Consider the following 18,865-nt stretch of genomic DNA (forward strand, 5'->3'; position numbering starts at 1 on the left):
CGAGGTCTCTATCTTGCATTCGAGAAACAATTGAAGATATTCCGAGTGTTCCTATCAGAATGGGTTACCTCCCTTATAATAATGAGCTTACGTATTTCATTTCCTTGAAGACGGAAGACTTGACAGACAAGGTAGGACCCATATGCTGGTTCTTTAAGCCTTATTTAGATAATGTAATTTTATCTGAGAAAAAGGTCAAGCTTTAAAAATTGTCGTTTTGAGGTATTTCACTATATTTTAAATGAAAACTAGTGTATAGTTCTACTTGGGTATTTTTTTTCGGTTGTTTTGAAGGGTCTTGATACTGTCGACATTGTGTAGTCGAGTACAACCTGTACTACAGGTGGGTGGTGGATGGGATTTTGATTGTGATTGTAAAGAAACGGCTACAGATTATGGGAATATATGATGTCCCTTTTTTCGTTTAGGTATCCTGCAGCATTTAGCAGTGAATGTGTGACAGAATAACTTGTGATAAAAACGTGTTTGAACACACTTTGATGTAGTGTAAAGTGAGTGAAAATTAAATGCCACTGAAAATTACGACTTTGTTTTTAACATTCTATTGTCACAATAGGATACAGTGGGATTGGGCACAAATTCTAACATCTTAAATTAGCCCTCTTCCCACATATAGCATATTGAACATACTAAACCAACGAGTAGGTCTCTTTTTTCTTTTATTCCGACAGCGGAAAAAAAAGAAGCAGAGACCTACTTGTAGGTCTACAACATTATAAGATAACAAATTGAATGAAAAATTATTGGGGGGAGAGAGAGGCAGGCACAATGACAGTAATCACGATTTGAGTAAGTTAATGAAATCGTCCTCCAGTGATTATATATTTTCGTTCTTGATGTAAAGTTCTATTTTACATTTGCATCCCCTTTCCCCAGAGCAGTAAATCTAAGCTAATTGTTGCATATGTAGTTTAAAGTAATTATCTAATCAGCTAAGTTCATCGTCTACGTACATGTTTCCAGAACATGAAGAAATGTGTGGTGGTTCTAATCCCACCGCAGGAACAAAAGGAGTGTCAGGAAGTTGAACATAGTTTTGGGCTTGTTTAATAATTGTTTTGCTAGATATGATATTTGGACAAAGGTACTGTTGAGGGTACAAAAGATGATTTGGTAGAATTTAGCCTGAAATTGCAAATGACCATATTATTTGAATGTCAGAGGTTATATTTGGTTGTTAGGATCCAGGGGGATGGAGTAATTAAGTGATATAATCAGGAGTTCTGCTCGTTTTGATGTTTTTGAGTGTTAGCAATTTTCATATTTTTCTTGTAGAATCCAGACTTTCCCACCCTATTTCTAAATAGAGAATTTGCCTGCTAGTGTGTTTTGGAAATCCTGTAACTATTCTTGTCACCCCAGACTGTAGTTTTTCCAACTTTTCTGAATCAATCAATGAACATCTGTCCCAGAATACAATGGCATATTCCAGATAGGCCTGATATAAGTTATATACAGTTTTGATAACGTTTGCCTGCCAAGTTTGTATTTTAGTTCTCAAAGATTGGCTGTTCAAGAGGATGCTGTTTTTAAAATGCTAGCAGTGTGACAAGTCCATTTCATGAAAGTAATAATCCTAGAACCCACAAATTTATGTTTAGTATTATCAAAAAAAAGTTCAGGATTATTTATTGTGTTTTTGTTTGTGAAAAACATAGCCACTGTTTTTTCTGGATTAAACTTTAAGAACCATATGCGGTTTTATTGGATCATTACTCATAATAAGTGGATGAATAATGCAGAGATGAGTCATGTGCAGAAAGATAAGTGAGAGAGCTCATAGCACTGGCTATATCGTTTAAATAAATTTGAAACAAGAGTGGCTTAAGCACCAATCCATCTGGCACACCAGCATTTATAATCATTTCAACTTAATCAATATTGTACAAAAGGTCTGTTTGTTTTCTGTTACTGAAAAGCTTTCAAACCATTTTATCAGATTACCTGAAACACATATTCATTCAGTTTAAATAATAAGCCTCAGTGCCAGAACTGATCAAAAGCTTTTGATAGATCACAAAATACAAGAATTTTGAGATTGTTCTTATGATCTGCATATACATATATATGATACATTTCAATAAGTTGAAAAACAGTGGAGTGACCAGGAAGGAATCCTGATTGATAATTATAAAAAAAAGATGTTTTTATTATTATGAAAGTAATTATATACTTGTTTAATAATGGATCTTTCAAAGATTTTTGTTACACAGCTAAGTAGAGAGATTGGTCCATAAAAAGCAACGTATGATTGTGTGGATCACCATTTTTTAGGAATGGGAAGAATGTGAACAAGTTTCCATTTATCACTTATGAATAATCCATTTAGTGGCAAGGAGAAGTGGATTTTCTATACAACTTGGAAAAATTGAACATAAGCTGTTTTGTTGCATATACTGTTTTCAGACCTGAACAACCTTGATGGTAGTTCCTAAAAAACGGTTGGAAGACTGTTGGCCATAAATGGCATTTTATAATGAAGGCAGTAACATGTTCTGCATGTATTTTGGTAATAATAAAATAAAAAAACAATTTTTAGTCCCAGACATTATGATTATCCCCAAAAGGAACAGTCTGGAATATTTTCATTTTCAGTGCTCAAAGAAATTATTTGTTTTTTAGACACAGGCACATGGCTGGTGACTTAAAATTAAAATCACAAGCCCAGACTGAAATTCCACAAGCACTGACTCCACTTACCATATGCCCAAAAATGCCCCATTTTATTATAATTATTTGTCTTGCACTTGCTGCACTACAAATAGGATAAGATAAAAACAAATCAATAAATTGACTTGTGTTTTTTTTTTGATCTCAAATAAAATTACGTAAAACGGTATTTTCCTCCAGGCCCAGAGAGGTCATCCATTGTCCAGTTGCTCTGTCAATATCCTGATTTCTCAGTAGATCAACAGTGTTCATGTTCATTAACATCTGAAACGTGTCTTGATTTATACAGTTTCTCTTTACACTTTTGATGTTGTTCATTGATGGGTCCCAAGTGGTCTAAAGCGCTCACCGTTCTGGATCACTGCCATCTCACCTCCATCTGTGTGGGTTTGAATCTCAGGCTCGGTTAACATGGGTACATGAGAAAGCCTGCCAGTAGCTTTTCGAGGGTTGGTGGTTCTTCTGGTGGTTTTCCTGGGTTCTTACTGCACCAGTTGTACTGGCCGCCATGTACAGCCTATATTGTGCTGAAAAATGGCATTAAACCCTACAACAAAAACAAAAACAATTGTTCATTGGTGCTATTTAATATGTTTAACCAGTATTGCATTACACTAGTGGAAGTGTAAGCATGGGACAGTGCAATTATTTTTGATTAAACTTGAACTTGAAACATCTTGAACAATACAATACCAATTAAGCAAGCTTAAGACCATTACAGAATTAAGTACTTACTAAATTGTTTTTGCTGAAATCTTTTTTTAGTTGGTCTTGCTTTTTTATTATCTCAGATCTGCCAAAGGCAGCTGATTTTTGAACAGAGACTCAAACGCCAGCATGATCACATTTTATCCCTTTATTACACCTCAGAAAACATCCTGCATTTGGTCTAATCCCACCAAACTACAACAATAAGGCAACAGGTTGCTGTGTGTATATGCCAGCCTTAATCCAATCACAAAGCCATGCATCAGTGTACTTTTTGTGAAGCTTGCTGCAATAGTTCTGATATCCATTAGACTGGTTCTGGCTGGTTTCCGTAATTATTTTGTTGACAAGCCCAATAGGTACCTCACTGAAAATACAGGAGGGGCTGTGGGCAATGAGCTGTCTGGTTTTTTGCACTGATTTCTCTACTCACATCTTTCTCTACATCTATTTATATATTCTACCACAACTGATAATTCATTTTTATATACTTTTTATTAATGAATCTTGAATTTAAATCTCTAACCACTTTCTTGGTATCTTACAAATGGGTTCAAGGCTGAATGTACAAAATGTCTAAATATTTCCGCTTTATGTAGACCACCAGCCACATTAAGCTGTCTCCTTGTATGCTGCTTTCCAAAGCACAACCATATCTTTGCAAAGTACACTGAACAATGATAAAAATTAATTTGCCTAATGTGCAAATGTCATACACTAAACAGCATAAATATCTATTACAAAAATGTCATTAAATTACCACTAATATGCATATAACTAATTTTACAAATACGTGTCGGGGGCCCCGAATGGTCTAAACCACTCTCCATTATGGATAACTACCATCTCACCTCTGTCTGCATGGGTTCAAGTCTAGGATTCGGCCAATGTGGGTATGTGAGAAAGCTTGCCAGTAGCTTCTCGTGAGTCGGTGGTTCTTCCTGGGGTTTTCCCCAGTTCTTCCTCCACCATTAATACTGGCCGCCATGCATAGCCTATTGCGTGCTGAAAAATGGCATTAAACCCCACAACAATAACAACAACAAATAAGTGTCAACTCTTCCATGTGGCCTATTTGACTTACCGTAGATTATGCTGTAGAGAAGCACATTGATATATTCATGTTATATTCACCATCACTAAGTCTGTCGTGCTATACTTAGTTTCATATTCATGATTAGTGACAGCAGTAACATCAAACAGAACTGAATGAATTTCCTTCTACAGTATGCAAATGCTCATATATCTTACCTGATCATTTTGTAATTTTATAATTTTTTTGTCTTTTTCTTAATTTGAATCAAACTCTTACATTGCATGAAGTGCCTTCTCCCACACTAGTGGAAATGCATACCACAACTACAGTATTTCTCATACTTACGAGCAATTTCAATATATATTCCGTCTGTGCATACACACGAGTTATTTAGGATAAGTATCTAATGGCTAGTTCTCTTCATTTTCTTTAGGAGAATATTATGAACAAAGGATGGTAATACCCGAATGTATAACTTTGATGGATTAATATATAGAGAACTGCATGTGATGAAAGAAGAAAGGAAAAGAAGGAAAATATAAACGAGAAAATAAGTAATTTTATAGTATTATTTTAGGAATGTTTTTGGAAATCCCATTGCTATCTTCAGTAGCTACCACAACTGTACTTTAAATATGGAAAGTTTGATGGACATAAGGCTACAGGTATGCGTATAGATGTACTATGATAGTCTACCAAGGGAGTGGGTTGACTGGAAGAAGACCAATATGGCATCCCTCATTACATGGCATTGTAATATTTGCCACAGGCAGAGTTCAAAGAAATATTTTTTTTCAGACATGAGCCCATGGCTGGTGACATTAAAAAAAATCACAACCCTGGCTTGTATTCCACTAGCCTCCAATTTTCATATTCTCAATGTGCACAAATCTTTTAAAGATATCATTTATCATGCAATGTTGCAGTTGATGTGCTTCAATAATAAAATTATTAAATTGATTTGTGCATTTATTCAGATCTCAAAATATTTCATGTAAAAAAATTTTTCCTCTAGGTCCTGAGGTCAGTCATCACATATAAGATCAACATTATTTATGTTCAATAGCATCTGAAGCGTGTCTTGTCTTTTACAATTTCTCTTTACACTTTTAATATTGCCAATAGTTGCTTCTTAATTTGTTTAACCAGTTTTACATTAATGTAAGTATGTGCTAGGGACCGTTCAGTTTTTATACATTAAGCTTTGACTTGAAGCTTATTGAAGTTGGACAGCACAATAGCCATTAAACAAGACCATTAAAATGATCAAAATACTTTTATGTTTCATGATAATCAATTATTAGACAGTCTTGCCTTTTTATCTTACCTCCAAAGGATGGCAGGTATTTAATCAAATACTCAATAGCCACTGTTGACCACTTTTGGTCCCTCTGTTACATATAATACTTCAAAAATCAACCTGCCTTTAGCAGCATGATGCCCCAATGTTGGACATCACTATAAACTGCCACACTGCAGACATCATAGCGATTTGACTGAAAAATTGTTAAAGCTATGTTAAAAATCCAAATCACTCACACACACACACTCGCATGTACTGTATAAAAAAATGTAATGCTATTTCCACCTTGCTTAGTCTTCATGCAACAAGATAACTGCAATACATTAGCACAACTCTGTGTCAGTGCTATGATAAATTATGTGTAAACTGCAATATCAACTTGACTGCTTTAACCATTAGAAATATATTTTCTGCAAAATAGATTATTATACATGATATTTAGCTATACCACCCTCACCCACCCTGAACTATTAACTCCTTCAGGTCTAATGTGAGACAAGCCCTTCTGCACTTATCTTCACTAAAGTTTGTGTGTCAGTTAGATATAGACTACCACAATCGACCTTTGATCACTATATATATATATTAGAGATAAGCTTGACTCCACAATTTCAATTGACTCGTCGTCACCATACAGTTGGGATACAGAATTTGAGCGGCAACCATTAGCAGCATTTAAACCTGCCTCTATGGATTTCATACATACAATCTTGATGAAGAGTGCACCAAAGTCATGTGAACTTGATCCAATTCCAACATCACTGCTGCTTGAGTGCTTAGATCCAGTATTGCCTTCACTAACTGATGTTATTAATACCTCTCTCTCATCTGGGGAATTCCCATCATTTTTCAAAACTGCCATTGTAAAGCCTCTGCTGAAGAAACCAACACTAGACCATAACGATTTAAAGAACTACCGCCCAGTTTCTAATCTCACATTCATTTAAAAAATCTTAGAAAAGGTTGTTCTATCCCAGCTTGTATCTCGTCTAAATTCAAACAGTCTTTTTAGCAATGTACAATCTGCATATTGCCCTTGCCACAGTACTGAAACTACTCTTCTAAAAGTAGTTAATGACATTCTCTCTGCATTGGTAGCAGAAAGATTACAGTCCTCACCCTCCTTGATTTGTCTGCAGCATTTGACAAATAGACCATGATATATTACTTCACCGTCTCCAGCATGTATTTGGCATTCATGATACAGCCTTACTATGGTTCAAGTCCTACTTGGTCTACAGGACACAACTTGTATCTGCAAATGGAATACACTCCAGCCCAGTTGATCTATGTTGTGGTGTTCCACAGGGGTCTGTTCTTGGACCTGTTCTCTTCATTCTATACACTCAGTCACTCTCAAGTGTCATAGATCATCATCCAGTGCCTCATCAATTGTACGCTGATGACACACAAATATACAAATCCAGCCATCCAACTGAAGTTGATGCTACCATCCAAGGTGTAGAGAGGCGTATTTGTGATGTGAAATCATGGATGACTTGTAACAAGCTGCAGATGAATGATGATAAAACTGAGGCCATTCTGATCACAACACAAAGACTTTCTCATTCACATCCTTTACCTAAAACAATAAATATCAGCAACGCCAACATTAAATTCACACAATTAGTACGAAACCTTGGTGTTACTCAGGACAGTACTCTCACATTGCACCAACATGTGTGTTCATTAGTATTTTCAAGACTGGACTATTGTAACTCAATTCTGTCTGGTTCATCTCAATATCTACTCCAGAAACTTCAAAAAAGTTCAAAACACAGCTGCTCGGATCATACTTAGAGTACCACGATCAGAGCACACCTCCCCGCTGCTCTGTACCCTACACTGGCTATCCATTTGATCCAGAATCAAACACAAAATTTGTTCTCTGTGCTACGTTTCACTGTCAGACTCTAGTCCAACATACCTATCTGACCTCACCCATGTGTACACACCAGCAAGATACTTACGCTCCTCTTCTGACAATTGTATGCTCATTATTCCAAGTATGAAAACAAAGTCATATGGACAGCATTCTTTTGCATACCAGGGCCCAGCAATGTGGAATGAATTGCCCACTGAACTTAGACACAAAGACACAGGGATCACATTCAAGAAGGCTCTCAAAACTCACTTATTTCGACAGCAAGAACAAACTTAAAGACCTAATAATGTTTCCTACCTGAAATATTCTCAGCATGTTTTTTATTTTATTTTTTTAAATGTTTTTCTAATTTCATGTTGTTTGTTTTTGTAATTATTATGTTTCTTATCTTATAGGTGTTGTCTAAAGTTGTAAAGCGCTTAGAGCTTCTAAAGATTAGGCGCTATACAAAGTCCTCATTGTTATTATTATACACACACACACACACACACACACACACACACACACATATATATATATATATATATATATATATATATATATATATATATATATATATATATATATATATATATTGTGTGATTGACCTTGAATATGTGGCCTATCTGTCTAATATCTTATTTTGTAAACAACATATTTATATAGTTAATATTTCTATATGATTTTATATTATATATTAAGATCATTCTTACTTGAGGCAAGCATGTTTACTTGTATCAGAGTTTAGAACATTAGTTTTTCCACTTGGAAATTCCTGATCTTAAGGACAGTTTATAGCACTCTAGAAATGAACTTTTGGTCCTCTAGTTTTTCCTCATAATGGGAATTAAGTTTTTATGTAAGGGAAAAGTAAACAATTACTAATTCCTATTTTAACATCAGTCTTGATAGGAGTCAATTTTAGTTGTGTTTCAGTTAATATTTGAGGTGATTTATTTATTTAAATTATTCACTGTAATTACATTGTACTCACTATTTTCTGACTTAATCACTATTTGGGGATTATTGTGAATTCATTAATGGACATTCTGGATTATATCATTGTAATACATCAAGACTATTGGCACATTAATGCATTTGAGACTATCGGTACAGCAGCACATTCAAAATTGGAATTTGGAACACAAAATTGTATACTTTGTACTTTTGGACTTGTGTTAAATGTTTAGGACTGTTCAGGATTTAATTCACATGCTGTTCCTTTTAAATTTTTATTTTGTATTCAAGGGAAATAGGTTACTTGTTTAATTTTACAAAACTAGTTGGTTTTTGCTCTTTTCTGTTAGATTAAAACCATAAAGTTGTAAGAATATACAGTGTATATAGCATCACATGCCCTATTATTATCAACAGTGAAATTAAACTTAGATGCCTAACAATGGAGAAAAAAAATGCATTTTACAAATTCTTTTTTTTTCTTCAGTCACTATGGCCTCATCAAATCCTTAGTAACTATCCTACAGGTGTTATGACTGTTGGTCTTAAACTTTGTAACAGAAAGAAGTGAAGCCAATGGGTTTAGTAAATTGAACAAGTTATTTATTTCTCTCAAAGTTACAAAGTGAAAGTGCTTAGAGTATTGTGAATTAAGTCCCAGTTAATCCTAAAATGTTCTACCACAGGTCCAGAAGCATAGACTGTTCTGAATGAATTCCAGTAGTCTTAAATGTTTTAATGTAACAGTAGTCTTTAATGCCCTGATGTACCACAATGATGCAATCCAGAATATTTTTTTACTTGGTTGACAATAATTCCAAAGTAATGTATTAGCATAGAAGTCAATGGGTACTTTGTAATTCCAATTAATAATTTAGATAAATAAATCCTCTCAGATTATATCTGTACAAAGCTGAATATGATTTCACACTAATCTTAAAACAGGAATTAATAATTTGTTTACCAAACCTCAGTTAGAGCATCTGCCTCGGAAGCGGGAAGTTGTGGGTTCAAACCCTGGCCAAGTCATGCCAAAAAGTTTAAAAAATGGTACTAACAGCTGCCTCGCTTGGAGCTCAGCATTAACAGGTTAGTGCTAGGACAGGTTGGCATGGTGTCAGGATAATGTGACTGGGTGGGACATCACGCTACATGTCTGCGGCATGATGCCCCAGTGCTAGACATCACTATAAATAAACTGTCACACTGCAGACATTGTAGTGATACGACTGAAAATTGTTAAAACTACATTAAAAATCCTCATCACACACACACACCAAACCTCTTTTTATACATCTTTCACTTGACCTACAGTGTAATAGTAAATTCTGGAAATCCAGTAGAAAATTAAACTAAGTCATGAGCAAGGTTTGACCTTGAGCTCAAATTCTGGTAAATATCTTGTTTACCACTTAGTCATTTCAAAAGTCAGGTATGTAATGAAAGCTATCCACAGCTCTCGATCATGTATAAAAATCAAGCACACAATATAAATCAAATATACATAACACTGTACATATCAACTTCCCAACCACAATAATTATCCAGACTGTTACTCAGCATATGATTGCAGTATGACTCATAGCTGACAACTGCATCACCAACAGTTTAAAATAGAGTGCTATAAAATTTTAGTGAATCTGTCATTTTTTTGATGTTTAAAGGTGGTTCTTTGTTATTATAATTTGTGAAAATTTACAAGAAGCAGATAATTTTACAATATATTTAATAAATAAATCAGACTCTAAATATTTGATTCAAAATGTTAGGATGGTCTGTATGAAAAATAAGTAATTTTCGTTCAACTTTTAAGAGAATCTTGATATTTAACTTATTTTAACCAATGATTTTTTTCCATTGATAATGGTTAGAATGATAATAATTTGAAAATAAAACATCCTGTAACTTTGTCTTCCGGGTCTGATTATTTGCACTTCCAGAGAATAAGTTTTCAAGGACTGAGGTTCTGCATATTCACACTGCCAGTTAAATTGTAAAAAATAGGTCATACACTAAACCTTATATTTTTCTATTGGAAGTAAACAGTTTAGCTATAATACCAACATGATTTTTCACTTTTTGTTTTGTATAGATTTTTTAAGACCAAATCTGTACCAAAAGCAAAATTATGATGCATACAAGAAATGTTTTTGGAATGCTAATTTAAGTTTCTTTATGTAATTTTTCCTATAAAATTGAGGTTTCTATGTGCTATTGATGATGATAATTTTTACCTGAGCATGTGTACAATGGTGTCACAGGCAGAAGTAGACTTGTGTGAAGTCCATCAGAACAAGTGACATAATACACAAACTTTTCTGACAAGGGGTTGTCTGTTGAAAGCATTCAGAGAAGAGTATGAAGGAATATGTCAGCAACATTTTATTTGCATACTTGCTAAAATAACCAATGTTTAAAATTAAATGAAAGGAGTATAGGGTCAAAGTAAATGCTTAAGTGCAGCAATATCAAGGACTCCAGGATTTATCTATACACGTATATCTATGTGCATTCGTTAAACTTGATTTGTTGATTGTGACTTCCGGAATTGGCTAAGGCTGTGAGGTAATGACCCAGTTGTTATCATGATTTATTTACACTTACTCATTTCACAAGACCTCTTCAAACATAGCACTTGAAAAGGTATCAGAACATTGTTATCATCTTGACTTGCATAGTGTTAATATGCATGAAACAATCAGATTTTCTCCATTTTATTTACGTTTCATTTCCTTCAGTTTAAAGCCAACAATTTTGTTTGGGATCATTTTGATCTGTACTGTATGGTACTATATGCATATGTATTTTACATTACTGTATGTATATGTGTACACCATTGTCACTGTATGTGAAATTTCTATACATGTAGTGACATTTTAGTGTTGAACCATGTATTGTCATTTGTACTGTTGAAATTTTGTATTGTTTTATGTCCATCATTAATTCATGTCTTAAAGTCAGTGGAAGAAGCTCATAGGTGCTTGTCTCATATTTTGGTTTTTAGAATTTTTCAAATTCTGAGTATAATTTTAGATCAGGCCCGTCCTGTGTTTTAAGTGAAATGCCTGTCAGGCTTGTATAAAAAAAAAATTAATTTGCCTGAGGAAACTTTGATCACGATGATGAAATGTGTAAATTATCTTCAACATGTTGACATACCTGCAAATAACATGGCACAATCTAAATCAGATCGACCACTGTCCTTTGTGAAATTGAGATCTGATATTAATTAGATTGAAGCATGGTGTGTCATGGTAAAATGAAGATTCAGCACAAATGCTTACTTGCTACCATGTTTGCTCATGTACACAATGTAGTGGAATGATCTGGAAAAATTAAATGTCAATTAGCACTTGGATCTGTGTACTTGGGTCTCTTTTTTCTATATAATTGAGTCACGATCCTGTTAATTTCACCTTGATAAAAATAAGTTTGATCATGATTACCTGGAAGCTCTTTGATTTGAAAGTGGGCCAGACAGAGTTCATTTGTTTTCTGCACATATTTTTTTTATGCCTCCAACAGGATTCATTTATATGCTTGCATGTGATAATGATCATTACAGTCTGATAATATTACCAAGCTAAAAATGATATATTGAGTCAGTATTGCTGTAAGTTAATAGGATGAGATATTTTGTTGTTTACTTAATGTTGCTGTAGATGAACTTGTAGTACTGTATGTAGGACATAAGTGAACATGACCCGGATGTGGGAATTCTTCTTTGATTTATTACCAGTTTGCCTGCTTTTAGAAACAGTGAGGGTGCTGACAACCCACACATAAACACCAACATAGATATGTCTTAATAATAGGTACATTTGTAATACATGTATAAAGGTCTAGTAAAAGTCTGGGTCAAGTTATTACAGGTAGGACTGACATTTCCTCCAGAATTTTGTGTAAGAACATTAAGATTTGGTTAACTTTGTGGTGAATAAAAATTGAAATCACTGTTCAAAGGGTTTTGAAACTTCAAAATAGTAAGAGGAGATACATCTGCATATGTTAATGAGGTGATATTGCATCCAATAGTCCAGCCATGTTAGAGACAATATTCTTCATCCGATTTTTTATACAACTTTGCCGATAGGTTTATATCATGAAGACCTTGAATGAGTTGTTAAATTGTGAGCTACAGCTGTGCATATTAATTTTGCCTTTATCTTTGGAAATAATTTGTTAGTCTTGTAAAACAGATACAAAATACATGATTATGGTACATATATTTCCATAGTACAGTATAGGAATCATCTGAGAATCCCTGTATGAAATTACAATTAATTGTGTGCAGAGCTCTATTTGGCAAAACCATTATGGCAGTGAAGGAACAAGACAGCTCTAATATTATGCAAATTTATTACCAGATGAAGTGCATGCTTGCTATATGCATTATTTAAAAGTTACTTAAGGGAGTGCTTGATCCATATAAACTCAGATCAGAATGGATAAGATTTGTCCTGTTATTATTATATATATTTTTTGATTTGTGATATTTTTGGTGGGCAATTTGGAATTTAGTTTCAAATCAACATTTGTTATTTTTATTCATATTGGTTTGCTTATATTTATTGCAAAACATTATGAAACAGTGTCATTAAATGATGATGATGATGAGATTGGTAAATATAAATTGTTGATATCATTCTAAGATATGGATTGTATATTATTATGTGCATCTTGAGTCTTCATCACCATCATCGCTGGGGCCCCGAGTGGCCGAGTGGTCTAAAACGCTCACCGTTCCAGATCACTGCCATCTCACCTCTGTCTGCATGGGTTTGAGTCCAAGGCTTGGCAAGCATGGGTACGTGGGAAAGCCTGCCAGTAGCTTCTCATGGGTCGGTGGTTCTTTCCAGGGTTCTTCCTCCACCAGTTATACTGGCCGCCATGTATAGCCTATCTTATGCTGAAAAATGGCATTAAACCCTAGAACAACAACAACAACCATCTTCGCTAGTTTACCAGTATCAATATTTTAAACCAATCTGTGTTCTGGCCATCTCAATTTTTGTGATAATCTGTTATTGTCAACAGGTAACATTTCCATTGTTTTGTGGCAAAAACTAAAACTAGTAATTAACAAGGTGTGGCCAGCCGAAGAAGTTCATCTATGAAGAAATTATTATCATAGTTGAGGGCATTGCTTGAAACTACAGAATAGTTAATAACAGATGTACTTTGAAACATTGTTGACCAAAACTTGTAATTGGCACCAAAATCAATGTCCTTGAAAAAGTACTGATCTTTTCCAATTAATCATTGATGTCATGAGTTTGGGCGTTAAATTATCCAATTAAAAGTGGATATTTATGCAAACTACACATGATAAAAATTTAGGATACAAACATACTGCATCAATTTCGTCTCTAGCACATGTTGAATCTGATGGAGAAACATACGTGACTCTTAAATTATCACCAGTTTCCAAACCAATTTTGTCAACTTTAAACCAGAGAGTTTCATCTGTATCAGACTGAATGATAGTTACAAAAGGAGAGATGTACTTCTTTTGACAACATTGCAATTAGTCATCAAATATGGGACCGCTCGGGTGGCCTAGTGGTTAGAGCATCCACCTCGGATGCGGGAGGTCATGGGTTTGATCCCTGGCTGAGTCATACCAAAAACTTACAAAAATGGTACAGCTGCCTCACTTGGTGCTCAACATTAACAGGTTAGTGTTAGGACTGGTCGGCCTGGTGTCAGGATAATGTGACTGGGTGAGACATCATGTTGCATGTCTGCGGCATGATGCCTTAGTGCTAACATTACTATAAACTGTCACACTGCAGACATTGTAGCGATATGAATGAAAAATTGTTAAAGCTGTGTTAAAAATCCAATTCACACACACACACACATCAAATATGGAGCTTTGCAATGGTCTTTCTGTCAAGACCAGGAAACCCCCCAAATGACCATGCCTAAAGACTTCAGGGCAATGATCACTGATATCAAGGTCCATGCTAAATGTATGAATGATATTAAGGTCCATAACATGAATGATATAAAAGTCCATGATAGTGAGGGGTTGTGAGATAGTTTGCATACAGTTATGTTTTTTTAGTATTATTATAAAAGATGTGATAGCTTATATAATTGTAATACTGTAATAACTTCAAAGTGCTTTAATTCCTGCGTTTTTATCTTTGCTTGTGTTTAATTAGCATATAATATTTAATAAATTAAAGGAAAAGAAAAGTCAAACAAGAATATGTAATTATAAATATTATATATGCAAAATAAGTGCATCCGATAATAACCTGACGTACACTCTAAAGTTACCAAGGAGATTGTATGCAGTATAGGTGAAAGTTAATAGGTTGTGATGTGTAATTAGTGTTGTAGGTATATAAAAAAAGAAGGTACACTGTACCAGTACTTGTGTTAAATATTGGACATTTGTTCTGATGAATGGGAAACGTGACATCCTTGTTTGATTTAAGAACCAGTTACCTTGCTTTAGAAGTATTGAGGCTTGACAACCATACCTAACTTGCCACGTAGATAACTCTTAATCACATTGACATGTCAGAATCAAGGTATCTCATTGTCCTGTCAGAATCAAGGTATTACAGGTAAGTCCGACATTCTCTCCAGAAATTTGTGGTAGAATATTAAACTTTATATTAAGTTTGTGATGGAAAATTGTATAATTACTTATTATAGACTGTTGAAACTTGTTCAAAATGTTCATTGGACAAGATGAAGATTTTTATATTTATGTATAGCAACAGATTTTTATTTAAATATCCTTTAAGATAGCCTGGAATGGGTGAACCTTTAGATCACAAACTGGAACTATATTACAGTTATCTTAAGTAATTAACTTTTAAGACGGAATGATTAAGATCATGAACAGGAATACTGTATTACAGTTGTCTTGTGTAAATATCACAGGGAACCTTTTAAATTATGAACAGGAATACTATATTACAGTCATGTATAAATATCACAGGGAACCATACAAATCATGAACTGGAACAATATTACAGTTGCTTTGTGTAAATATCATTTAAGACAGGAAATGGAGTGAAGCTTAGATCGTAAACTGGAACTTTATTACAGTTGCCTTTTGTAAATATCAGCTTTGGGGATATTTGTTGCTTGAAATGTTTTCATTATGATCTTATTGATTACTGGATTTGGATTTACTGAAATGTATGGGATGAACCATTTCATGTAACAGGATGATTTATCATTTATTTGGGTTTCTTTATTTCAAGAGATATCTATAAAAAAAAATCTTTGTGTACTGGCATGCATCATTAGAGGGGAAACAATCTTTAATATTCCACCTTAAAGAAAAATTCCCAGCTTCCCTTTGTGCCATATAAGGCCACTTCTGTGTTTATTTATGTTTTTTTGTCCATATGCAGGTATATTTTGCTGTGATCTACCACAAAACACATGCAAGGTAACTTTCATGATTTTCCAGAATTTGTATGCTTGTATTATATCAGTTTTGTAAACTAGTATAAAAGAAAGATTGCAATCAGTGAAATGCTTGGCATTTGAAATGGTGGTTCCATCATGACTGTCATTTGTAATATTTTATTCTAAACATGTTGAATCAGGGAGATGTCTGGAAAAAGGGAGATCCTTTGTGTTAGTTTAGAAGAGGATAACAAACACATCATACACCTTCTCAATTGTCGGAATTCATATACATCATGAGTGCCCAGTGCAATGCTGCTATGCCAGGTGTGTCCCTCCTGGGGGGTCTAAGTTTAAGAGGGCAATAAGGATTCAGGTAGAGTGTACTATTTCTTGCGTCATGTGGAGGTGATTCTCATTGAGAACAAGGAACAAGAGTAAAGTTGTAGGGAAGAAGCTGAAAAAGTGAATTTGTATGTTACCATTAACTGCCAGATATTAAAACCTGATATGGACAGAGACACAGTTAAATTACAAGGTATTTTATAAAGTTATTTATATTTTGTTTTTTGTCAGGGATACTAATATTTTTTATTTTTGTTTATATGAGCCATTAAATACCAAATCTTGAAGGCTTTTATTTTATGAACAGAGAAACTTAGATGCCAAAATATTTTTAAAAGGTTGTTTATATTATGTTTATGTATGAGGTGTAATAATTTTATTTTTGTTTGTTTTATATGTATTGTTATTTCTTTGAAAATGAATATTTGTTGGCTTTGAAATACTTGTACTGTATTAAATTTTTTGCTTGTTTTTTTTTTTTTTTTACCATGCTTGCTGGTACCTTTTATAATTTTGGCTGAATGTAACACAAAAAAAATGTAAACAGATACAGCCTAATGGTCCATCTCTCTCTGAGAGGTCTTTCTCATCTGACTGAACCACAAAAAGTCAGATTGAACTGTTTGAAGTCAAATATTAATGACAGTTGATCCACGATTATTCATAAATGCCCATATATTGATTATAACATCATCACCACCACCACCATATGATAACATTATTATCATCATCTAGTACAATTTGATATTGTTAATCTAACTCATGATATGTTAGTGTAATTGTCAAAAACGTATTTCATATATTATGTGTATTAAAAGTTTTTGCAGCATTAACTATATACATCTTGTAATTACTATTGAGAGATTTGTGAATGATAATTATTTATATCACTGCATGGTTATTTAATCTTGTTTTTAATTGGCATGATTTTTGTACCATAGGTTGTTAATTTTTTCAGATAAAATTGTAAATGTTTCAGTATGTGACAGAACCAGCTTATTGCCAATCTTGTGCAAAAAGTTCTATTTTTAGGTCTACTTCTCATAGACCAGAAGAGCTTATGGGATGGTTTGTTGTCTCTCAGCTGATTATCCATCAATGTTTTGTAATCATTACTCTTGCTTGGACGGATGCAATGAAACTTTACACACACATTTATCCCATGGTTTGGTTTATCCTAAATCATAATGGTGCTACTTGGACGACCAGTAACGTCTTGAAACTTTTGTTAATGCTACTTCTCCGTGGATGGTCATATCAGCATGACATTTTTGCTACAAGACTTCTTATGATGTCTGGTTGATCCTGAAATGAAAATGGTGCTGATATGATATCTAATATAGCAACCACAATAACCATCTTTAAAATCTTATCATCTTTTTTCCAGAGAAGAAAGTCATTTTTTATTTAATTGTAATAATAATTTCAAAGTGCTTCAGTTTCCAAGTTTTAATTTTTGCTTATGCTTAATTATCATATAATATTTAATAAATAAAAGGATAAGAAAAGTTAAACTAAAATATGTATTTATTATTATTATATATGCAAAATAAGTACATATGATAATAACCTGTACTGTCTAAAGTTATCAAGGAGATTGTCCTCAGTATTATGTTGAAAGTAATAGGTTGTGATGTTTAATTGGTATTGTAGGTAACAAAAAGACTGTACCACCAGTCTTAACTATTGGACACTTGTTCTGATGAATAGAAAATGTGACATGGTTGTTTGATTTAGAACCAGTTTGCTTGCATTTGGAAGCATTGAGGCTTGACATCCATAAAAAACTCTCCACATAGATAAGTCTCAATCAAATTGTCATAAGGCTCAATCAAACTGGCCTGTCAGAATCAAGGTATAACATTGTCATGTCAGAATCATGGTATTACAGGTAAGACACATTTTCTCTAGAATTGTAAGTTAGAATATTAACATTAAGTTTGTGATGAAAAATTTTGTAATTGCTTATTACAGACTGTTGAAACTTCAGCAAAATGTTACCTGGAGAAGATGAAGAGTTTTATATTTATGTATAAATTATGATTTTTTTCAAACATCCTTTAAGACATGGAACCTTTTTATCATAAACTGGAACTATATTACAGTTGTGTAAATATCACAGGGAACCTTTTAGATCATGAACAGGAATGCTGTATCACAGTTGTCATGTACAAATATCACAGGGAACCTTTTAAATCATGAACAGGAATACAGTATTACAGTTGTCATGTGTAAATATCACAGGGAACCTTTTAGATCCTGAACAGGAATACTGTATTACAGTTGTCATGTGTAAATATCACAGGAAACCTTTTAGATCATGAACAGGAATACTGTATTACAGTTGTCATGTGCAAATGTCACAGGGAACCTTTTAGATGTATAAATATCACAGGGAACCTTTTAGATCATGAACAGGAATACTGTATTACATTTGTCATGTACAAATGTCACAGGGAACCTTTTAGATGTATAAATATCACAGGGAACCTTTTAGATCATGAACAGGAATACTGTATTACAGTTGTCATGTGTAAATATCACAGGGAACCTTTTAGATCATGAACAGGAATACTGTATT

The 18,865-nt window shown here is 33.8% G+C and overlaps 1 protein-coding gene across 2 annotated transcripts in view; it reads left to right on the plus strand.

The window, feature by feature from the left end:
- LOC149774324 (uncharacterized) overlaps window positions 1-18,865 on the plus strand; it is a 57,973-nt gene continuing 39,108 nt past the window's right edge. Inside the window, exon 1 of one of the 2 annotated variants that reach the window (XM_089945458.1) lies at window positions 1-131. The gene's annotated coding sequence lies outside the window, so the exon portion shown is untranslated. Of the gene's footprint in view, window positions 132-15,078; window positions 15,141-18,865 lie in introns of those variants that run through there. The other variant, XM_089945459.1, reaches the window with a different exon arrangement.

Source organism: Sinohyriopsis cumingii, unplaced genomic scaffold, assembly GCF_028554795.1.
Source record: "Sinohyriopsis cumingii isolate HCF-2022 unplaced genomic scaffold, ASM2855479v2 utg000349l, whole genome shotgun sequence".
NCBI lineage: Eukaryota > Metazoa > Mollusca > Bivalvia > Unionida > Unionidae > Sinohyriopsis > Sinohyriopsis cumingii.